We start from the raw sequence: 26,610 nt of genomic DNA on the forward strand, positions 1-26,610 counted from the left end.
GATAATTACACAGAGTAAATGTTTCAGTTTATACAATAGCCTAAGACAACAAGCTATGAAAGTTTTAAACAGATAAAGATTTCTGAAGATTCTGAATAGACAAAGTGCTTTATATATATTAAATTATAAAAACAGTAATCTGTTAAAATAATCAAAAGATACTTATATTTTGTAGCTCAGTTGCGGTCAAACAACTTCTCCAGCCTGCACCAAAGACCAGAACAACAACTTTTTTTTTTTTTTTTTTTACAAGAACACAAAAGAACCAGCCCCCACTAGCCAAGAGATAATTACACAGAGTAAATGTTTCAGTTTATACAATAGCCTAAGACAACAAGCTATGAAAGTTTATAAACAGATAAAGATTTCTGAAGATTCTGAATAGACAAAGTGCTTTATATATATTAAATTATAAAAACAGTAATCTGTTAAAATAATCAAAAGATACTTATATTTTGTAGCTCAGTTGCGGTCAAACAACTTCTCCAGCCTGCACCAAAGACCAGAACAACAACTTTTTTTTTTTTTTTTTTTTACAAGAACACAAAAGAACCAGCCCCCACTAGCCAAGAGATAATTACACAGAGTAAATGTTTCAGTTTATACAATAGCCTAAGACAACAAGCTATGAAAGTTTATAAACAGATAAAGATTTCTGAAGATTCTGAATAGACAAAGTGCTTTATATATATTAAATTATAAAAACAGTAATCTGTTAAAATAATCAAAAGATACTTATATTTTGTAGCTCAGTTGCGGTCAAACAACTTCTCCAGCCTGCACCAAAGACCAGAACAACAACTTTTTTTTTTTTTTTTTTTACAAGAACACAAAAGAACCAGCCCCCACTAGCCAAGAGATAATTACACAGAGTAAATGTTTCAGTTTATACAATAGCCTAAGACAACAAGCTATGAAAGTTTTTAAAACAGATAAAGATTTCTGAAGATTCTGAATAGACAAAGTGCTTTATATATATTAAATTATAAAAACAGTAATCTGTTAAAATAATCAAAAGATACTTATATTTTGTAGCTCAGTTGCGGTCAAACAACTTCTCCAGCCTGCACCAAAGACCAGAACAACAACTTTTTTTTTTTTTTTTTTTTTACAAGAACACAAAAGAACCAGCCTCCACTAGCCAAGAGATAATTACACAGAGTAAATGTTTCAGTTTATACAATAGCCTAAGACAACAAGCTATGAAAGTTTTTAAACAGATAAAGATTTCTGAAGATTCTGAATAGACAAAGTGCTTTATATATATTAAATTATAAAAACAGTAATCTGTTAAAATAATCAAAAGATACTTATATTTTGTAGCTCAGTTGCGGTCAAACAACTTCTCCAGCCTGCACCAAAGACCAGAACAACAACTTTTTTTTTTTTTTTTTTTTTTACAAGAACACAAAAGAACCAGCCCCACTAGCCAAGAGATAATTACACAGAGTAAATGTTTCAGTTTATACAATAGCCTAAGACAACAAGCTATGAAAGTTTTTAAACTGATAAAGATTTCTGAAGATTCTGAATAGACAAAGTGCTTTATATATATTAAATTATAAAAACAGTAATCTGTTAAAATAATCAAAAGATACTTATATTTTGTAGCTCAGTTGCAGTCAAACAACTTCTCCAGCCTGCACCAAAGACCAGAACAACAACTTTTTTTTTTTTTTTTTTTTTACAAGAACACAAAAGAACCAGCCTCCACTAGCCAAGAGATAATTACACAGAGTAAATGTTTCAGTTTATACAATAGCCTAAGACAACAAGCTATGAAAGTTTTAAACAGATAAAGATTTCTGAAGATTCTGAATAGACAAAGTGCTTTATATATATTAAATTATAAAAACAGTAATCTGTTAAAATAATCAAAAGATACTTATATTTTGTAGCTCAGTTGCGGTCAAACAACTTCTCCAGCCTGCACCAAAGACCAGAACAACAACTTTTTTTTTTTTTTTTTTTTACAAGAACACAAAAGAACCAGCCCCCACTAGCCAAGAGATAATTACACAGAGTAAATGTTTCAGTTTATACAATACCCTAAGACAACAAGCTATGAAAGTTTTTAAACAGATAAAGATTTCTGAAGATTCTGAATAGACAAAGTGCTTTACATATATTAAATTATAAAAACAGTAATCTGTTAAAATAATCAAAAGATACTTATATTTTGTAGCTCAGTTGCGGTCAAACGACTTCTCCAGCCTGCACAAAAGACCAGAACAACAACTTTTTTTTTTTTTTTTTTTTACAAGAACACAAAAGAACCAGCCCCCACTAGCCAAGAGATAATTACACAGAGTAAATGTTTCAGTTTATACAATAGCCTAAGACAACAAGCTATGAAAGTTTTTAAACAGATAAAGATTTCTGAAGATTCTGAATAGACAAAGTGCTTTATATATATTAAATTATAAAAACAGTAATCTGTTAAAATAATCAAAAGATACTTATATTTTGTAGCTCAGTTGCGGTCAAACAACTTCTCCAGCCTGCACCAAAGACCAGAACAACAACTTTTTTTTTTTTTTTTTTTTTTACAAGAACACAAAAGAACCAGCCCCCACTAGCCAAGAGATAATTACACAGAGTAAATGTTTCAGTTTATACAATAGCCTAAGACAACAAGCTATGAAAGTTTTTAAACAGATAAAGATTTCTGAAGATTCTGAATAGACAAAGTGCTTTATATATATTAAATTATAAAAACAGTAATCTGTTAAAATAATCAAAAGGTACTTATATTTTGTAGCTCAGTTGCGGTCAAACAACTTCTCCAGCCTGCACCAAAGACCAGAACAACAACTTTTTTTTTTTTTTTTTTTTTACAAGAACACAAAAGAACCAGCCCCCACTAGCCAAGAGATAATTACACAGAGTAAATGTTTCAGTTTATACAATAGCCTAAGACAACAAGCTATGAAAGTTTTTAAACAGATAAAGATTTCTGAAGATTCTGAATAGACAAAGTGCTTTATATATATTAAATTATAAAAACAGTAATCTGTTAAAATAATCAAAAGATACTTATATTTTGTAGCTCAGTTGCGGTCAAACAACTTCTCCAGCCTGCACCAAAGACCAGAACCTCAAGTAGTGCTAACCAAAAAATGCCAAAAAGCTTAAACTTATAACCACAAACTGGAATTGCTGCAGTAGTTGAATCTGATTTATTCGCAATACAAGTAGATAAAAATAGGTATAAAACACATTGCCAGTAAAAACTTCAAGTTAAGTGGTTTCTTCCCATAAAATATTTGACTTCATCAGAACAAACTGAACTTACATACCCAGCCATTTATATACATCCTACCCCACCCATTATTACATTCCATGACCCATAAATTAACCATATATATATATATATATATATATATATATATATATATATATATATATATATATATATATATATATATATATATATATATATATATATGGCTAGGTATGTAAGTTCAGTTTGTTCTGATGAACACACAAGCTGATAAAATTGAAACACCATAGCATGTTTGAGAAGGCCGGTCCCGGAGGTCCCAACTGCCCCACCTCAGCTGGCCGTGGTACCGGACACCGGAACGTCTGGGGCACAACCTGGGACCTCCTCATCTGTTGGTCCTGCACCACCTTTGGGTAGAACCACCTCAGGGGATGAGGCTCACCCTCCCCCGGGAGCGGGCGCATAGAGGAACCTGTCACCCATCACCAGGTCCGGGTCATGGTGCGTAGCTAGCTCCGCAGGGAGTTCGGAGATCTACTACGCCAGCTTGAGGGCAGTGTGATGAAACTAGAGGGTTGGCCTGGCCCTACTACTCAGCCCCTAGTGCAGCCACCTTCGGTGCTGTGAAGGTGCAGTGGTGACTGCCCATGGGTGAGGACCTCAGTCTCACTGTTTCCACTAGGGGACTCATGAGCGTCCGATTTCCAAACACCCCTCCCCATCAAGGTGTTTACCCCCCCACATGTGTCATCTACCACTCCTGTATGTGTCTTTTTGTTTTGTCTGTTAACCAACCCAACCTATCTCCCCAAATATACCTAGTATCCTTCCCCAACATCCCACTCTCACCTTAAAAAAACAAAAAGGGCGATCTATTCCCAAAATAAAATCTCGCCCCATACAAAGCTGTCCATTTTGCACATGTGTCCACTGGACACATGTAATCTGGTCTAATTGGCTTCACAACATATTATTGTTGTCTTCACCGCTATCTCAGGGGTACGAGTTTCCAAATCTACCTCCAAATCAGTGTATATGCAGAGCTGTTGCTGTAGAAAAAATGGGCAGCTATGGACTTTCCCTACACCTGTCCTGCACATCCCTAACTATTTCCCCTACTGTCTTTCCCTCTGTGTGCCCCTTTTTCACCACTTTCCTATCAACCCCTTTTCATTTCTTTTAAAGAAATTAGTGCGGAGGTAAGCAGGAGTAAGCACTTGTATGCAGCAGTAAGCTTGTTTGCATGGGCTAAGCAATGCCTACACAGGTTAAGCAATTGAGAAGCTAAATCAGTATAAGAAACTGTAACCGGAAGTTAGCAGTGCTTACCTCTCTGCAAACCCACTTACAACTGCTTACAAGTACCTTACTCACTCTGTATCCAATGCTCCTTGTTCTGCCCAGCAACAAATTAAACAGCCTCTGCAAGGCTCGAACCTAGGACCCTGCACACCATAGCAATTTAACACTAAGCCATGTCAGATATACATAACCCTGATGTTTTCACAAACATATCATCCAGCACAGTCATTCTTCAATACAGGAAATGTAATTTAAACATGTTCATAGGTTAGTACTAGGTTAACTGCCCTTGTGGGCCATTTTAAGCCTATCCAATTACCCCATGTGAGACTCAAACCCTGCACCTTCTGTCTGCAAGGTAAACACCTTAACTATTATGCCATCCTCCCTTTGTGTAGATGTAAATACATGTAGATGTATTTATTTATTTATTTATTTATTTTACATTTGTTAACCGGGTTAGTCTGACTGAGATACCGCTTGCAGGACACTCAGGTTAATATGTATTGTAGCAAGCTGAAATGCCATAGGTGTGTAATAGGCTTACCTGCAATCTGGCCCTATATATACCCCCCCTAATGTTAGGCTGTGTCCATATGTGGCACCTGTCTGTGTTGTAGAAAGGCAGAACAGTACAGCTGTGCAGGAAGGAGAGGTAGAGATTGTAGACCTGATATCTGAATGTATCCCATATATATAGGTATGTATATGTGTACATATATATATATATATATATATATATATATATATATATATATATATATATATATATAAACATATATATATATATATATATATATATATATATATATATATATATATATATATATGGTTCTACCTCACTTCAACGACACGCCAGAACATCGACACGGAAATCGCGAGCCCCAAAAGATCGACAGCGCAGAAGACCGACGCGACGGGACCTAGAAGATCGACAAGCAGAAGACCGACCCGACGGATGACAGCACCGACGCCGAGGATGCCGAAATGGGAAAAGGCTGTGTAAGTATGCGGTAGTGACGGACGTTAGGGTGCGAGTAAGTTAAGTGTGGATAGGGGTGGGTTAAGTGAGTTAGGGTTAGGGAGCGGGTCAGGTAAGTGTGCGGTAGTGATTGTGTTTGGGTTAGGGGTGGGATAAGTGAGTTAGGGTTAGGGAGCGGGTCAGGTAAGTGTGCGGTAGTGATTGTGTTTGGATTAGGGGCAGGATAATTGAGTTAGGGTTAGGGAGCGGGTCAGGTAAGTGTGCGGTAGTGACGGACCTTAGGGTTAGGGTTTGGGTTAGGGTTGTAGGTAGTTGTGTATGTGAGGTTTAGTGTGGGTTTGTAGGGATTTTGGTGTGCTTGTGTTGTGTATGTGGTTTTTGGACGGGGAATGTTTTTTGTTTGTTGATTGTGGTGTGTGAAGTGTATGAGGTTTCGTGTTTGTGTACCGTCGGTTATTTCGTTGTCGGGCATGTGGAATTTCGTGTTTTTGTACTGTCGGTTATGTGGTTTTGGTGATTGCGTTGTCGGTGTTTTGGTGTTTCGTTTATGTGAGGTAGAACCATATATATATATATATATATATATATATATATATATATATATATAAAAAAACATATATATATATATATATATATATATATATATATAAAAAACATAAAATATATCTACACACACACACACACACACACACACACACACACACACACACACACACACATATATATATATATATATATATATATATATATATATATAAAACAGCAGCAAACAGCACGTATTTCACATCCAGGGCAGAGTCTCTAAAAAGTAATCGGTGCGGTAAGAAGACACAACCACTACCAGTTAGCAAGGTCTCAAGTTGCTTCTTACATCCACTCTCTTCAAAAGCACTTTTCATTTGCAGGCATATTGTCTACAAATATCACCTTAAAACAGTTGACAACAATAGAGCTGAACATCCACTTCTGAATAAATTTAAAGCAGCTTCTATTTATTATAAAACATCGTCAGAACTTATTTTAACATCTTTTTGTGTTTGTTTTACTATGTTAACATCTTTTTGTGTTTGTTTTACTATTTTAAATCTTTTTGTGTTTGTTTTACTATTTTAACATCTTTTTATGTTTGTTTTACTATTTTAACAAGTTCTGACGATGTTTTATAATAAATAGAAGCCGCTTTAAATTTATTCAGAAGTGGATGTTCATCTCTATTGTTGTCAACTGTTTTAAGGTGATGTTTGCAGACAATATGCCTGCAAACAAAAAGTGCTTCTGAAGAGAGTGGATGTAAGAAGCAACTTGAGACCTTGCTAACTGGTAGTGGTTGTGTCTTCTTACCGCACCTATCACTTTTTAGAGACTCTGCCCTGGATGTGAAATATGTGCTGTTTGCTGCTGTTTGGATATTCTATACTTTTTACAGCACGCTCCTATCCGGTTCCCTTCTTTTTGCTGTTGGTTTTATATATATATATATATATATATATATATATATATATATATATATTTATATTTATATATATATCTACATATATACAAACACACACACATATGTAGATAAATACATGTCCCCTATATTTCCATCACAGTGCTGCATGCTATGTGTGAGGGAACATCATACATAGCAATACACACAGATATATACAGCTGTAAGTGTGTGCAACATGGACGGTTATGTCACATGTGAACCCCTTGTTGGGACCACATTGTCCTTGTCTGTGAAGTATGGAATGGGAATATGGGGAAGGATAGCAGGTATATTTATGGAGGTGGTTTGGGTTGTTAGATATAGAGGACAGCCTACAGGGGTGGTATATGACACATGTGGTGGGTAAACACCCTGGATGGTGGGTGTGGTCTGTGATGTGGAAGCCCCATGAGCCCCCATATGGAAACAATGGGAACAAGGACCCCACTCATTGCTAGTCACAACAGCAGTTTCATGGCCTTGAAGGTGCCTGGCCTGGAGGCTGAGCAGGAGGAGCATGTGGACCCTGTGATTGTATACTGAGGGCCTCAAGGTGCTGTAGCACATCCCACAAGTATCTGTGGTGCCCTCTATGGAACAGACCCTGGACCTGACCTCGGCTGACGGGATCATGCCTCTGGTATACCACCAATGCAGTAGCCTGTAGCTGGTAAGTATGGTTTATGTACATGCTTGCCAATACACTGGTCATGTAATAGCTATGGTATATTCTATGCACACATCTAACACACCTTGCCATAATGCATGCCATACATGTTCACGTATTGTTGCTGTTAACTGCACTGCATCACAGTGGTGGCCATGATGGGGTATCTGAAGGATATGTCAGACTCCTGCAAGATAACTAACATCCTGTCATTGCAAAATGTATCCACAAGGCTGAACATAATGGTGGGACACATGGCCTACAGTAGGGACATGTGTGAAACATCACCCTTATACAGTGCTACAACAGTGTATATACCAGTATTACAATGGCAACTGTTGCAGATATACACCACGGCATATCATAATACTGTGGTCCACAACCCTTAACACCTGCAATGTGGTCCCATCATGAGCACTGAGTGTGTAATACAGAATCATAGGTTAGGGCAGCAAATATGGGGAATACATATCTTCACAAACACTGGAAGCATATATGTGCACACATTCCAGAGAAAATATAGTGGAGGCAGCTGTTGAGGTACTGCCTGCATGCATTTGTCATGTAAATGCACTGTTCAGCAAGTACATGTCCTCATTGTCACACCACATATTGGTCTGCTGTCCAAGACGTTTGGCCATCAAATGTGCACACTTTCCTGCAAAAGAGGCAGGCATGGCTTGCACACATCTTACATGACATGGCATGGGCCCCATACCCAACAGGTAGCACCCATGAGCTGCACATGTAGCCATAACTCACTATTGCATATGCCATGGTAAACAGTGCAGACAGTCATGTATGTGGCAAGGATGTATGGGACAGGAATGATGTAGAAAATAAACAGATGGCCACCCAAGACAAATGCTGTCACATGTAGCAAACTGGTCATGGGGGCTGCTCACTAACAAGCCACAACACTGAGGGGGTAGCAGAAATGTCCAGCAAGTACTGGCTGTGCGGTACCCATGTCAACAATTGTCTGGACTCTGCAAGCATGTGGCCTATGGGTTAAGGTAAACAGATGTGACAGTTCTACCACAGGAAACATCAGCCAGTCCTTTCTACAGGTAGTGTATGCATAACAGAAGAGGTCCCCAACAGTCATGCATTGCAATGTGTACTGGTGTACCATGACCACATTGGAAACCTACAGACAGTATTATGTAAGATACAGGTGCTGCACAACCAATGCCTCACCCTACCTCAGCTCCACCATCCCCATCTGTACTGTGCCGGTGCCAGTGTATATCTGTATGTTTGCCAGTCGTTAGCTGGGACTAGGCTGTTACACGTGGTGTTCAGTGTTTGGAACACTGCAAACTGACACACATGTGTAGGCCATAGTTGTCAAGCATCTGCAAAAAGGCTGAAGGTGGGGAGGGTGTGTCATCATGACACACCAGTGCACTGCAGCAGGGATCCTAAGGATGCTACGAATGGCTGTATCTGCACACAGTCAGGTTCAGGAACTGTGGCAGACATAACCCTGACTCCACAGCAATAGTGACGGCAGTATGTGAACTCCAAGGGATGTGCACATGAGTAGACCTTGCAATCATGCAGAGTTGGGGGGCACGTGTAGGGCAGACTGACCATATACTGGCAAATGCAGATGGTCCATGCTGATATACCCCTGCCAGGAATAGTGACTGCTGTAGTACACATAACAATAGGTGCAACAAACCGTCATGACAAGGGCATGCACACATATGCATCCACAGAGTGTATGCATCGCGGTTAGCATCTGCACATCTAACACATTTGTTAGACACTGCATGTGAATGTACAGGACATATGTCACATATCAGGCTTATGTAATGTTAATATATGTGGTGATGTTGCCCCATGGCATATCAAGGAAGAGTACATCAAATCAATAAGGGTGTGTACACTCCCCATAGCCATGGTAAAGTTTGATGGTTGTCAGTGTAATAGTATCGTATTGGTCATACATGCACCACTGATGTTGAGATCTGTAAATCAGACATCAGACATTCACAAATGACATCTGTCCACATATCATCCGAGGTATGTGTCGCACAAACACATAGGGGCTGTGAGCATTAGAGCAGACATAACTGACACAGTAATACACATTCAGCAATAATTTGTACACCTGTGAAGTATGGTGCACAGTACATGGCAGGGTGCAGAACAGGTGCACAGCAATACTGTGTACATGGATGCAGTGTTTTCCGGGGGAAGGGGCGTCACCTACCAACACAGCCCATGCATCACACACATGTATACTGTTGCTAGCATGGATTGACTATAACTGCACTGCATGCTGTTGAGTACCATATATTATGCATGTTGACAGATGGGCAATGGGAGGACCATGTGTACTGTCTTTGTGCAACCTCACCTGTAGGTGTGTGTGTGTGTGTGTGTGTGGGGGGGGGATTATTTTGTCTGTAAGTGCAATCTGGTGGAGTGGAGGGGGTTTATGCATGTAGGATGTGTGTGTGCATGTGTGTGTGTTTGTGTGGGTGTCCATGTATCCACATGTGTGATTGTGGGGCTGTTCATACAGCAGTACTTCCCTTTGGAATCGTGCAGTACATGGACATGGACTAACACATGAGACACTAGGAATACTTGTCTGATATGTAATCACAGGACAGCTGATAGTATAATAAGGTCTGTAGCATGGAACATGCATTGAGAGGGAAACTAGATACCTGGTATAACCTTAATATTGCAATCAGCAAAAAGGTGAATGGCTACCCAGTACTACAGCTGCATTGGTGAATTACTAGACAACACCAGGGAGTGTATCCATATATTACGTTTGTCCACATGATAAGTTGATTGAGCAGCAGATCTGGCATGTACTGAGCAATAGTTACATATGACACTCCATATAGGAGCCATGCTCATGATGTCCGGATATACCCAGGGTCAACACTGGATGATAGCAGTGAGGCCATGTAAAACCTAGTCCACTCAAGTCAAGCAGGTAATGGAGTAACATGTCTTGTGTTGTAATCATTCGTCTAGGCATTTAGAGGAATGATACATTAATGAGTGGTATTAATGAGTGTATGTTGCCAAGTGTGATGCAGGATGGACAACTTATATGAATAAATGTGGGACTATCTGTAAACTCAGGGACAGGTAGATATTATGGTGGAATGTCAGAGTGTGTGTGTGTGTGTGTGTGTGTGTGTGTGTGTGTGTGTGTGTGTGTGTGTGTGTGTGTGTGTGCGTGTGTGTGCGTGTGTGTGTGTGTGTGTATGTGTGTGTATTTGTGTTCTGTTATGCAATGCTGTACAGGTCTTAAAGTGCATTTCTTGTTTCCCCCCAGGTGGCGAGGTGGGTCAGGGTCCCTCCTGCATGCAATCTGATGTTGGTGTCCATACAGAAACCAAAGATGATGATAGGACTGTTGAGGCACAGGCGGGGTTGTCAGAGGCCTAAACTTCACCATCGTTTGACATCCCCCTGTTAGCCACCCCCAGCCCCACACACAGTAACTATACATACCCCATCACCAGTGGCCATAGCAGAGGGGCAGTTGGCAGTTGGTGACAGTGCACAGGAGAGTATGGTATCTATGCCTAGTGTGCCTAGACACAGTAGGCATAGCCAGATGTCCAGTAGGGCACCACATAGGCAGATGTACCGGGGTGCTCGTGGTAGGGCCACTGGTCATCATGCCCCCGGCAGAAGTGCCACAACTGGTGCCACCAGGTGCATGTTTCAGACTGTCATGGGGGTGCAGGCACATATGGAACTGTACACCAGACAGGGCCTGAGGCTGCAGAGGGCTGCTCTCTCATCTGTAAGTGACAACTTCCAAAAAATTGCAGGTGCCCTTCATGATTATACCGAGGTCATGGATAGACGGTTGGGTGAGATGGTGGGCCTCATCAACCATGGTTTGTCCGTGCTCGAACATGTGGTGAGAGTGGGGTGATGGCCGCATGGACATAGGCCAGAAACACCAACAGCTGGTGTTCGATGTGGATGTGCTAGGACACCAAGGTGCTCCCATAGTGGCAGTACTAGCCCCAGCACCACAGGGGGTTGCTGTCCACACCACACCACAGCAAGCCATGTTCATGTGGTCTTGGCCAGTCTCAGGAGGGACCTGGTTCCAGCATGCATCTGTCATCATCAGGGGAGAGTATCACATCAAGGCCTGTACCTGGATGTGCCCATGGAACCCCTGGCAGGCACAGTCCATGTGTCTGTTGCCAGAGGCAGTGAACTGCACACCCTGCCAGGTATGGTCTGCAGCTGTCCAAGAAACGCCTGTATAGGGCAATATAGGGCAATGACATGGCAAAACTGTGTGCATGCATAACCAAACACTATATAAACACACCTAGGATGACCCCATACCTACACACACCACATTACCATGCCCATTTCAGCCAATTACACCCCTCACCTACACACATGGTATCAAACATATGGCCCACCCCCGGTCTCTGGCAAACCAACAACACACCCTGTGCATATGATGATACCTGTGCCACATCCCTGTCATCCATAACATCTATGCAGGGACAGACTAATATGGTTCTGATGCACATGGTGACTGTACTACAGTGTACCAATGTACTGCTGTGTAACATGTTGTCAGCAGTAATGTTTAATGCATTCATGTCAGGTAGTGTAGCTGTTCAGCCATGATGCATTATAGCTGTTAGTAATACTGAGTGATTGTGGTCTCCATAATGTTATCCATTTGTGTTGTAGATGTACATGTGTCAGCAGGAGGATGGTCTGCAGTCATATTCCACAAGGGGTATGGCACTGTGGTGATACCATGGCTGTGACATATCCTGGGTACAGTTGAACACATGTCACAGGTCAGTATAACATTTACTGCCTGTGCCACATGGACAGGTGACCCACTGGGACATGTATAATCAGCATCCTGATGTAGATCCATCCAAATACATGCACACTCTTACTTGGCAATACTGGGACAAGACCCCTACCTAGGCATGTAGTGCTACTGATGTGTGTGAATTTTATAGCACACATCACACGGCATTCAGGGTGAGTTGTGTTCCAGGTTACATGTTACATGCAGAACATCCCCAGGCATGTACAGTATGGTAATGGGAGATGTAATGGTTGTTTATGGACAATACATAGTGTGACATACCATCATATACACATTAACAGATGCATAACAGGCAGACACACATCTGAGATACCTGGGCTTATCAGTGCTAACTAACTTGTCAGTGTGTCCAATGTGTTACAGGTAGGCTGCACACAGCACATGCATAACTGGGCTGGATTGTGGTATCAGTTTCCAGTATAGTTGATGGTGACAGTGGTCACCATATAGTGGTAAATGGGACATGTACCAGGGGTACAGTGGTGTAATGACAGTATACACAGCACCCACACCCCACAGTGGATATTGTACACATTGGAACCCATGATGACACTCTGACATACCCACCATCACACATTGCCATGACTGCGATACAACCCATTGTCCATCCCAACAGTGTTACTACAGGGATATGCATCTAATGCACATGCCACAGGCATAGTAGGGTGATGCATTGTCATGCCTCACCTATGGGCATCAACATCACTATCCATAATACTGTGTGGAAATGCATATTGTAATAGGAGTATGTGGCCTCAGAATGCTGTACCCTACAGATATACAGACATGCACACATACACACACTTGCCAGATCTCAATGGGTATCCCATGCCTATCAACCCATTTGTACAACACTGTTGTGCTGGTACTGCAAGGCTCATGTAGCTGTTAAGGGAGAGGAGCATAACAGGGTACATGTAATGTCTGGTACAGCAGCAGCCACATCTTACTATGGCAATGGGTGTTTTAGTGGGTGTGAAGGCCCTCATGGAATTCCTAATTACAGATGTACTAACACACAGACACTGATATCCTCAGTAATGCACACGTACATATTTGTCAGTACTGGGGTGCATCGCTGCAGGTGGTCATAGGTGTGTACCTGGCTATTGTCCATGGAGAGATGGGAAGTGTAGTGGATGTGTGTACAGTGGTATCATCCCACCTGCCATGTGCCAGCAGGCAATCTATTGACAGACACCACTGTTGTGACCCTCAGGGTGAGAGTGACATGCATCAGCCAATCCTCTGGGTGCCTCCTGCAAATGGTCACTGAGGTGATCCAGTTGACATGTATGCAGCATGTATTACAACACATGGTTAGTATCTGTGATGGAGACCTGTACCCAAGCATGTTCTGTTGACTGTGGCAGTGTAGTGGAAGTATCCATGGCATGTGGAGCACACAGGGTGTTGTGTCCTATCTGTGCCAGTTATAACACAGCTGGGTAGACACGTCAGTGTCAGTCAAGCATAGGTTGCCTGTACATATCCAAGCTGGATACCTGCCATCTGCACATCTGTACAGGGACTGACAGACATCATCTTGGCAACTAGTTATGCAGTGGGATGAATGTATCGACAGACAGATGCCTGACAACAATATGTATGCCATTACTACATGTTGGAAGCCCTCACTGACATGTGCTGTACAGACAGTAGTCTACAGTTACTTTCCACATGTGAGATCATTATACAGTAGGGGATATATACTGTGACACAGCTCACACACCAGGAACACAACAGTGAGGCTTCAGAGTCCAGCTATGCCTGCAGGAGTGCTTGTTGCCATTACTACATTTAGCAATCTATTATTGCCTGGGAAAGCGCTGTCAACATTCGTAATGGCATGATACACTACATTCCAGTGTGACAGCATGTTACCTGGGTTACTACCCTTGTATGTAACACATTCACATGGATAAGAGTGATGTATAGGTCTTATATACTTGAGTGTCCCAGACATGACACTCACACCCCTTGCTACAGTAATGATGGCACATAGATGCATGTTTTGTACATGGCATTACATACACTTATTACAGATGTCATTACCCTGCTATGTTATCAGACTGGGATGTGAGCACTGGTTACCAGGACTGAGCCTGCTTTGCAGGTGTCAGCATTGCTGCAATATAACAGCTGAGCACATTTGTGCACTGGTAAGCGAAGCCTACATGGTGTAAGCACCCTTACATTTAACCGTACATAAGCACCACTTAGCTTCACTCAAACCCATGCAAACACCCTTAAAGCTGCTCAAAACTGGCTTAACCACTCTGTATCCAACAGCCCTTGTTCTGCCCAGCAACAAAATAAACAGCCCTTGCACCCAGGCCCCTGTACATTATAGTCACAACAGTTAACCACTACACCATGACAGCTGTGAAGATCACTGTTGTTTTTCCAATATATCTGTATTGAATAGTAATGAACAATTGCTGTGACTTCCACAATTGTGTAGTACTTGTTAGTGATATTACTGTTGCATCACATATGTTGTTATATCTAAATATACACATATCAGATGCATACGGTGTGATACATCTGGGAAGGTATACACAGCCATAATGTTTACACATGACAAGGATATGGATTTATACATATACATATACATATGTAGATATATGTCTACATGTACATGCACATATATATTCATATATATGTATTTCTACAAATTTGTATTGTGCATCATACATATGGCCATTTATAGATTTCTCTCTCTCTCTATTTTATAATATATATATATATATATATATATATATATATATATATATATATATATATATATATCCTATATGTACAGATATACCTATTTATGTTGATATATATATATATATATATATATATATATATATATATATATATATATATATATATATGTAGATATCCAGAACTGTATGTGCATACATATCTATATATCTGTATATGTGTAGACATATATATGTATATATTTGAGTTTGTATATTATGTGTATGTATATATATATATATATATATATATATATATATATATATATATATATATATATATACATATATGTATGTAGATATGAATATGTCTATATATCTATATAGATATACAGATATACATATATATCTATACAAATATATGTTTACCATATGTCCAGAACATGGAGTGGAGCCCTACCTTAGCACCAATAGTCCCAATCTCTTAGAGCAAGGGGATGTCATGTATGTATTGCAGGTATATCTGTAGACTGCTGCTACTGTAACAGGGGTTGTCTTAACAGACATGTTGTGTGTGGGAGGTCACATCTGCTTTTGACATGTACGCCATTGGTTGCTGACAGACATACTAAGGACATCATAGTACAGTACCACTGCTAGCACAGTAATTATCCTGTGGACTACAGCAGAGATATGACTAATATATGTGGACAGTCTGGCACTCTGTGGTCAGTCCAGAGGTGTACACAGATCCCCTTCATGCGAGACATGTGGACCATGCCTGACAATGTGGATGTTAACAGTCATGTACATGGGTATAGCATGTAAATACTGGACTACATATGCCAACACAGTTTATGCATTCACAGACACCAGTCTGTCCTGACAGATAATACCTGGTGGTGCAGAGGTCACATGGCCACATATTACCCAGTAGTTAGTGACATAGATCTGTACAGAATCCCACTGCTTTGTCAGAAATACACAACAGTTATGGTAGCCTGGCAGCAGTATGTCTTGCAAATATCTGGGCATAACAGCACACTGGGTAATTACACTAAGCTGCTAGGGATGTAACAAAGCAGTGTGCAAACTACAGGCAGACTGCCACAGCATTGGACTACATTTTGTATGGGGGAATACATATGTACCTGCAAATATAGCAGGCTCTACATGCATGTAACAGCATAGAGTAACAGACACCTGTGAGAAAGTGCATACCCACATCCAGTGTGAACACAGCCATGTATGGTGTGCAAGTTTAATATGACATTATATGGACTGTCTGATAAACACCATCGTCATATGTGTCACTCACACACTAACCCTACATAAACTGGGTCATGACACAGTGTGGCCCGATACCTGTCTTTGGTATGGGACACATGTGTGTTTGGCCCTACAGACATGTGGGCTGATAGGGTACCATACACTGGAGCAGCATGTAACATCAGATAGATTAGGACCAAAAAACAATGGCATCTACCACAGTCTGTGCACAGGCCGAGGTACGTATGTGCAATACACATACTGTTGACAATCACCATAAGTACACAGGCCCCAGTACTGTACACAGATATATATATATATATATATATATATATATATATATATATATATATATGCGTGTGTGTGTGTGTGTGTGTGTGTGTGTGTGTGTGTGTGTGTGTGTGTGTGTGTGTGTGTGTTTGTTTTAATTTTTTTTTCCTATTATTATTTTGTTTCCTGCATCCCATCTCCCATGCCAAGCTCAGGCTTTGTCTGCTATTATTTCCTATGTACCATCCCAGGCACTATACAACCACACAGCCCTGGTAATCAAACAATTTCCTTAAGTCTGCAGTTAACTTATGGCCTGGTCCATGCTTCCACTCCACATAAAATCATTCTTTCCATCCCATGCCACAAAAGTCTTAAAAAGTCTAAGCCAATAAGGAGACAAGGGCTCAAAATAGTCACCAATTATACTTACTTGCAATAAACTTGGTCTGTCAGTATTACTATGCACTGACTTGCCAAAGGCTGCACTTTTTTTTTGTTTGAGGAGCAGACCAATTCACGAAACAAAGACCCCTCTGACAAACCTTGCCAGTTGAGGAGTAAAATACCAAAGTACAGTAACCATTAACAGTTGTAAAATGCCACCATCTAGGGACACAACTTGTATCATTAGTAATCACAACCCTGGTGGTTCACTACATATATATATATATATATATATATATATATATATAGATATATTTTTTTTTTAACTTTTGTCCCTACTTCTCTGGAATGCCTTCTGTGTGGAGTCTGCATGTCCTCCCTGTGGTCGAGTGATGTATAAAGACATGCAGGTAGGTGCGTACCTGAATGGGTGTGCCTTCTTTGAAGGTTGGGCATTGGGCTGGCAACTCAGCACTGTAAAAATCTACTGCCAATCATTAGCGGACCGGAGTTCTGCTGTGGTGACCCCTAACCGGAAAAAGCCGAAAGACATTACTTTTTATGTCCCTACTTCTTAGTGATGAATTCTGGACAAATCCTGTGATGAAAGTGGGCCAAAAAGCCTAACAGAAGGACTGATTGTAAATATTGTTCATATAAACTAAAATTATTAGCATAAGATGCTTGCTATGTCTGGTTTTGACTGCTGCTAGCATGCATGTATCAACGAACATGGAGTACAAAACTCACATGCATGGCATCCCATTAGTGACCTATAATCTAGTGATTTACTGATGACCACACAGATACGAGGAACAAAATTTGAACCTTCTGTAACATTTCTGGGTGAATGAGAAGTATGTTCCTGCCCACATTCCCCATGCCTCTAGACTTCAGGAAACCTCCCTTCAAAATCCTCATATGGCCTACACCCTTAACTGCATGCGCAAAAACTGACATACTGACACAGTCTAAATCCAAAAGCCTGGGAGTGATGGTCTGACTGCATCCGGTTCAACAAACACTCAAAGCTGCTCCCAGCCACTACTGATGAACCACCCAGGTCCTGTGTTACCCTTGACCATTGTTCCCCTCACCTTCTTTCTTTCTTTTTTTTAAACCAGCACAATTCACCTAACAGACCAGCAATCAACTACCAAAAATGGGGAACCCTCACATGTTCAGCATAACAGAACAATCTGTAACCTAACAAAACACAGTCTAATCATATCAACTTGCATGTGCCCATAACTACACTGCACAAGTTGACCAAAGAAACAATGCCGCACACCAGCTAGGCTACAATGGCATACCAACTAAATCTCTAAGAGGCTTGCCAAGAAACTTACTATTAATATTCATGCAATTTAACTATAATCATTGTAGAACAAATTGCCCACAAAACATTATCCCACAGCGACCTTATCTCTTAATTTACATTTAAGAAAAAAAAGACTTTCTTCCTTTACAGGTTAAGTAAGACCTCTTGCCTTCAACACAGCTACTTTCTGAGCAGGCCTGACCTTCTTGGATGCTTGTGTTAAATACTGAAGCATAATTAACAAATCCCACACCAAAAGACTGACTTACATTTTTATAAGCATTATTATGCTTAGAAAACACTTCTCTAATTACCTTGCTTCTTCCTTAATTTACTTTCATTACCTTAACCCCTTCTACTGCACTTACCAAAGCTTTATCAACTGCATAACTCCTATTGCCTCTCCTACCATCCTTGTCCCACACTTAGCATCCTGCCCCCACCATCCCCTCTTTTCCCCCAACACAAAGCCTCAGGGTGTCCTTGACAAATTTGTCTGTGGCGACACCGTATTTATTTCCTTCTATAAAGATATCTAAGATTCGCTGTTATCAAAAGATGCAAATATATACATATATTTATATATATATATATATATATATATATATATATATATATATATATATATATATATATATATATATAAAATCGTTCACATGCAATCATGGTGTGTGTGTGTGTGTGTGTGTGTGTGTGTGTGTGTTTGTGTGCATGCAAGCATGTGTGTGTGTGTGTGTGTGTGTGTGTGTGTGTGTGTGTGTGTGTGTGTGTGTGTGTGTGTGTGTGTGTGTGTGTGTGTGAGTGTTGGTGTGTGTGTATGTGTGTGCATTATTTGTATGTGTGTGTGAACAGATGTGAAGATGCTATTGCAGGTTCTATAAATTCTTCTACACTTTCACTGAATTGCCATTTAAAATCTGAGAGCTTTGAGCTGATATTTTACATAACTCATAGAATTTATGCATTTCTGTACTTGCGGAATATATTTGTCCTTATTCCAAGAAAATTGTTGTACTTAGAAGGATTTCTTACTGCTGTTTGGCCAAGCCCTACATCGGACTTAAATCATTTTTCTGATATTTTGCATGACTTGTGGAATTCTGATATCTAGTTGGTAACGTAAACTGAACAGTAGCTGTGTATTTACATACTTTAATCTTGCAGATGGGAAATGCTTGAATTTAGCATATTGTAAATCTTCACATTGACTTTACAGCTTGGCATCACCATCCGGTCACTTACTTTCATGCTGAGACTGCAAGATGTGCCTTTTATAATGCTTCTGCCCAATTTTATTCAATGATTGATTTAATGAAGTGACACAATGAATGATTAACTGACAAACTGATTGATTGACTGATTAATTGATGTCCTTGACCAGACAGACAACCAATGACAATATTTTTCTCAGAGTAATATCAATATCACAGTGATGAAAGCTGGTTAAAAAGTCATTGCCTTACGATACAGAATTATAATCCAGCTTGATGTACAGAAGTGAATTCATCTCAATTTTGATTTTAATTTGTTATAAATCTGCTTTTCTTGTCTATTCTTTTTTGTTTTGTTCTATTAGTAATTTTATTTTATTTTTTACATTTGTTAAAACTGGTTTAAAAACCCTTTTTGGGCATGCCTTAGTCCAGTGATGGTGAACCTTTGCCACACGTGTCAAAGGTGACACTCCATTGTTCACCAACACCAGAGTTACCAAAGAAACTGCTTTTGCATTTGTTGCTCTTGTGAAGTGCATTGAATTATTTTGTGCCAGGAGCCAGTTCAACAACACTGCTGCAGAGGTAAGGAAGTCACTAACCTCAAAGACTATTTTGGTATACCGTCTTGAGAGAGTCTGTAAGGGGTAGTGCTGACATTGTTTTCTCTTCATGGTTACACTTCTGCAAAGGGCAAGTAGCCTGCATTTCTAAGTGTGTGCTGTTTTACATTCCTCTCAACTGTCCTTCTTAATCCCTCCTAAAATTGGTGACTTTTTAAACTTAATAATGACAATAATTAGATTTATAGACTTATTTTACTTCAGAAAATGTGTTTTAATTCACGTTCATTTTTTTCTGTCAGTGTCTCATATTAATAGTACTAGTAGCTTAAAACTGTCCCTGCCTCTTATTTTTGGATTTGTCCCCAAATTTGTTGAGATTTATCCCTGATGTATTAAGAGCTATGCTGTTTTATTTTTATTTATTTGCTTTTTTATTTATTTTATTTTTTATTTATTTTTGTTTGGGGGGGACACACCAGCAGAGTCAAATTCAGCATTTTCTGAAATTTCGACACGCTGAGCCCAAAATTTTCACCATCATTGTGACCTAGTCAAAGAAGCAAACAAAATTACATTACAGTCAAAGTAAGGAACACAAACATGTTAAGTGAAAAAAGTTGTTTAAAATTTTAACAAGATAATACATTTACTTCAGCTGTCATAACAATGTCACAAAACAAAAGTACACTTAGCATAAGCAGTGGAGAGTGCTGCATTTAGAAACAGAAAAAAAATGTATTTCAAATACAGGATGTATGCTTCTCTGCATGGTTAGTTTAGTTTGAGACCCTTTCTGTAGAGTTTTAAAAGTACTAAATTAGGTTAATAAGCATACCTTTTTCTTGTGATACTTATGGCAGGCTATTTTTTTAGTTTTTGAAAGAGCAAGATACTAACTTTAATAGTTAAATAAGCAAAGGGCACACATTTTAGTTTTTTCATCATTAACCGTTAAATTCAACTACTCTGTGTGAATTCTCATTCTATTCACCAACTTCCTATTGCATGCTTAATCCCATTGGTTCTTGAGTTATTTAGCCATAATGTAGCCTTAACTTCCTTACCACTTCTTCTTCTGTGTCACTCCCTCCTACATCATATTCAGAAGGCTCACTCTTAAATTAGCACTCAAGACATCAACCCATTTATAACTTCATTTTTCTAAGTTGTCTTCACAACATTACCCCTGCATTATCTTATATTTAAAATCTCAAGTTACTGTCAGTGCTGAGTATTATTTTACAAAGTAGATTGAAACAGATAAAACAGAGTTACACTGTAGCACAAATTAGAGAAGCACAGGTGACGTTAGTACAACAAAACACCAAATAAAAGAGTATCTTGACTACTGTGTAACAGCAGTTCTAAGTACTCAGCAAGAGAGAGAGAGAGTGGCAGGACATAGCAATGTGCTTCCTTTGCAGAAGTTACTGTAGATCACTATGCCAGAAAAAGGGAGTTGAAAAAAAGAATATTGCTGAACTGAAATAAAAAAAAAAAAAAAGTACAAGAGTAATGAATTATGACCACAAATAAGAACTGGGAAAAGTGAATGAGACAAGGGATAGGTGATCGAGTACTCGGAAATGTGAGATTGGTTTCAGCTCGAGGAACTTGATGAAAGAGATAAATGCAGAGTCATTAGGAAGTTGTAGAAGCTAATGGAAAGATATGGGGTAAGTGACACAGTGTGGCTTACTGCTATTAAAGATGGAAAGGGGTCTTACAGGGGGAAAAGATAAAAGTATGTCAGGGACAGCAAGCACTGAAGATTACATGAGGGATTGTGCAAAGAAGGCAAAAACACAATAACAGGACATCAGCATGTATAATCAGATGAGGACAGTAAGTAAGGCAGCAGACATGAGGAAAGCATACAGACAGAACTTTAGTGGAAAGAACATGTACTAGGAGGGTGGACAGGGGTTAAGTTGAGAAAGGCAGCCATTACAGACTTGCCAAGTAGTTAGAAATCAAGGATGAGAGATAGGGGAAATCAGAAGAGGTTAGGGACAGAAGAGAGGCTCGACAAACAAGAAGTACCTGAGGTAGAGTAGGTAAAAATCAAACATGGAGGGAAATGCCAATAATTTAAAAGGGAAGCAGTAGGAAGAGACAAAAGAAGTCAGTAATAAGATGGAGGAGTATGTAAAGTCAGAGATCAGTCTAGCAGACCAAAACTGGGCATGCAAATATAGGTACCACCTGGGAGAAGCACAGCAAATGTGCTCATGGTGGCTGAATTAATCACTAATGGTAGTAGATGGGAGGAAAAGTTGGGAGAAGAAGAAGAAGGAGAAGAATTAGATAAAAATGGATAAGTGAAAGGTCTGATCCTCTCTATGATAGTTTAGCAGGCAGCAAGTTGTTCAAGAAACAAGAGTGATACATATTTCGACTGTGATTCATATGGATGGTAATATAAAGGGTCAATGTGAACGATGCTGAGACATCTGAATGAGGACAAGGCATAGTGACCACATGGGATCCTGTTAAGGATAATACAAAAAAATGATGAACTTTTAGTAAGACCTCTAACAGAGTTATTAAGTGGGTTCAATAGGAAGGAGGAGGTCACACAGATGTGCTGTCAGTTTATAAGGCTAGAATATAGAGCACCATGAAAAGTACAGACTGAGAATTTGCCATCATTGCAAAGTAAAACAATGGCATTAATAGTGAAGTCCAGGCTTACAGATTTCATGCAGAAGAAGTGAATTCCAGACAAGCCGGATGCACAGAGTGACCACTGGTTTGCAGTCTTCTTTTCAAAGAAGTTTACTAGGTGCAAAAAACAAGACCTGCCCTACACAAAACCATACTGAGTGAGGTCTAGATAAGGTTTATTGCCTATACCTGCATAAATTAGTTCCACTATAATACATGCCATGGCTTTGCATATAATGCTGCTGAGGCTGATGGGCTTATAATTACCTCAGTCCTTAGAGGATTCACACTAACTATTCTCCAGGTATTAGGGATACGCCTTTTGGAGAGGCTGAGGGTCAGACAGTGCACACTTGATACTGATGAAAATACAACCTGATATGTTATCTGGTCCCATAGAAACCTTATTTTTGCCCTTTGCAGAGATTGTAACATTTGTTCCGGGGTGATTAAGGGAAAACTAAATTTTCACAGATAATGGTGGAGCAACATGGGTAGGCAGGGTAAAGCTAGAAGTGAATTCATATCTTACTATATTGGCTATATTCTTAAGAATGGAATATGTGACATTATTGTGGATGAGCTCAGTGCATTTTTGAGCATTATTCCTTAATTTCCTAACATAAGTGAAGACAGATTTGCAGTTTCCTTTAGTATCTATGGTGATCTTAAGTTTGAACTTTGCTTTACATTTTCTACAAAGTACTTTTAAGTTATTTGCTGGCATGTTTCAGTGTGGTCTTGAGGTAGTGGGATGGGAAGTTCATATAACTTGTCATTATTTTCTGTCTTTTGTTATACAGTTTATTAATAAAGGAGCTCCACTAGGGAGGGTTATTCTTGAATTTATCATTATATTTAGGGCAGATAGGTGCCTACTTTTCTATGCAGATGTTTAGATGGGAGAAGAAATTGGTGGTGAATGTGGCATCCCTCTTAGTTGGGTCCTTCAGTGGGGGAATTGTTGGGAATTTCACTTATGTCTTCTATGAAGTGATGCAAGTTTACTGGAGAGAAGTCCCTAAAGATCATTTTATTTGGTGGCGGAGTTTTACCATTAAGTCAGACATAGAAAGTAACTGTGTTGTGGTCAAATTTTACAAGGGCCATGAGACATGTGTTGGGGTACTGGTTGGGGCCTAGGTTGGTAAGAACTAGGTCAAAACCTTAGACCCTCTAGTGGGTAGCTTTACAAATTGCTCCAGTGCATTGGTATTAACAAAGTCTAGGAAATGCAGAACATATCTTCTTTTTAGAGATCTAAGTGTGCCAGACAATGTTTGCTTAATTGAGCTCAATTGTATTAAGGTATTTTCTGTGATATTTTTGGGGAGATTGATCTAGATATGTAGCTGGAATGAAGTGACAGTTGGATTTTTTAGGGGATGTTTGGATCTCCTTAAGCTCCAAGTTAGGGTAACTTGATGAGAGGTGATGATGCTTCTAAGAAATAAGATACTCCTCCACAGATATCCAAGGGCCTGAAGGCATGATAGGCACTAATCCCTGTTTACATGCATTGCATTCACTGCATTGAAACTATATCTTAGTAAATACACAAATATGAATGTGTTTCAGTTGCAGGAGAGGCTGTTTGCATTGAGAACTGTCAACATGATGTTGTCCAAATTTGGGTTTGCGTTTGCCTGGTAGGAATGTCCAGTAGGAAGACTCTGCCTAAAAAGGCACTATAGGACCTGAAAGGGCTTTAGTTCCCTATGCAGAAGCTGTGGTATGAGATGGGTAAACTATTCTTGTTGAAACAGGACATCTTACCTACCATCTTATCCCAGGCCAGCACATGTTTGACACCAACAATTCAGCCAATTGTTAAAGCTAATTATCTTGTTTCGATATGTAGGCATCGTTTTTGGTGAAGGCAAGATACTGCTCAAGACCATTGTTTTTCATGCCAATAACACATGCATAATAAGTTCCGCTATGTCTCTCCTCAAGTCATCCTGGGTGGACCAGCTCAGGTCATTCATATCAATACTTGTCTGGATTAAGGGACCTAAGGGCCCTTGTGACATCAAGGCTCCTGGCACTGGACAGGCAGCTTACAATCATCTTCTTCCATTCAGTCTGCTGAGTGTGGTATCTGTATGCCTAACTATAGAGTCACTTATGATGACTAAGACACTTTCTTGTGTGTCAGCTGGATTAAGGGACTTAGACCTGTTTTCCTGGTGACATTAGTGTGATCTCTGTGGAGCTGTAGCATGTGAGAGTGGAAAAGAAGAAAGTGATGCCCAGTGCCCTGAAGACTGAGATATTTTAGACTGTGTTCTAAGAGCCTTTGATATTTTTTTCTTTACAACCTTGGCATAAAATTTAGGCTTATTAGTGTGTTGTGATTGATGTGATGTTGGAGATATATGATGGCTACTGATAGTGGGTTGATGTGAGAGATTTGCCTCCATGTTAATTAAATACTTACATATGCCTCATAGATTGTACAATAAACTCATAGAAGCAATGATCTCTCAGTAAGCATACATTGCCTTATACATCTAAAGCAATCAGACTGGCCCTAGATGGGGTGACAGCAGACTATGGCAACGTTCCCACAGAGTGGAGGACAACAGCTGGTTGCAGTTCTCAGAGGTGAAGGTAGAATGCTATAGAAGATGAAGAAGATTTTATTGATGAAGTATTTAGGAAGGTTTACTTAAGTTGGGTTAGATGGAGGCTAATCTAGCAGTGCCATACCTCTCAACAATCTAGATTTTTACATAAATGTCAAGATTTTTGCCTCATATTTTTGATCTAGTCCTCATAACATATGTGTTTTTTTCTCACAAATCATTGAGAAATGAAGTCACTTAATAATGACAGATATGAGTTTCAGTTTATATCTCCTTTGCAAAATGCATACTAACATAATTTTATTGTAGCAGCTTTCTAAATTTATAAGAGTAATATTTAAAATCTGTCCCTGTTTTTGACCCTTTGCCCCCCCCCCCCCAGCTATTTTTGGCTTTGTCCAGATTTCTTGTGCAAAGAAGTTGAGTAGCATGAGCAGTACTTAGTGAAAAGACGATGTTAGGATTGCCAAGTCTATTAAATAGTGATGGTTTCCTATTGACTACCACCTGGCTCCTATTAGTACTGTTCTCATCACAATCACCCTCAGCTAGGAATTAATGTCTCTGTGCTCCTTCTCTCACCAGAAGCCAAACAGTAGCACTAATCCCAAGCTGCTCCTTAAGAAGACAGTGAGAGGCTCTATAGGTTTGTTGTAGCCTTCTCCTGATAGATGCCCAAGACAGCACATACAGCAGCTCAGTGCAAGAGAGCTATGCTATACAATCCCCCAAAACTTGACCAGTCATGGAAGCTCTGTATAAACTTCCCAATCAGAGACAGTCAGGAGTCAATGTCTCAGTTCTCCATCTCTCACCAGGAGCAAAACAATAACACTAATAACAAGCTGTTTCCTAAGAACCTAAGAATCAAGTTTCAAGCTTTCCAGTAATTGCCTCTAGGTAAGCTGAAAATAGTGTCCTTGTGGTCATTCTCTGACCTGGAATCAATGCAGCAGATTTAATCCCAAGCTGATTCCTAAGAAGTGGTTTGTAAGTTACCAGTGACTGATAGTCTTGCACAGATGCTTGTGATTTTAAATGAAGGATGGAAGAAAATGGATTAATAGTCTAGGTATTGCATTGTACACTAAACAGTGGGAAGATATGAAAGAGAGGGTAACTAAAG

Source organism: Protopterus annectens, chromosome 6.part1, assembly GCF_019279795.1.
Source record: "Protopterus annectens isolate FY-2018-M chromosome 6.part1, PAN1.0, whole genome shotgun sequence".
Taxonomy (NCBI): Eukaryota; Metazoa; Chordata; order Ceratodontiformes; family Protopteridae; genus Protopterus; species Protopterus annectens.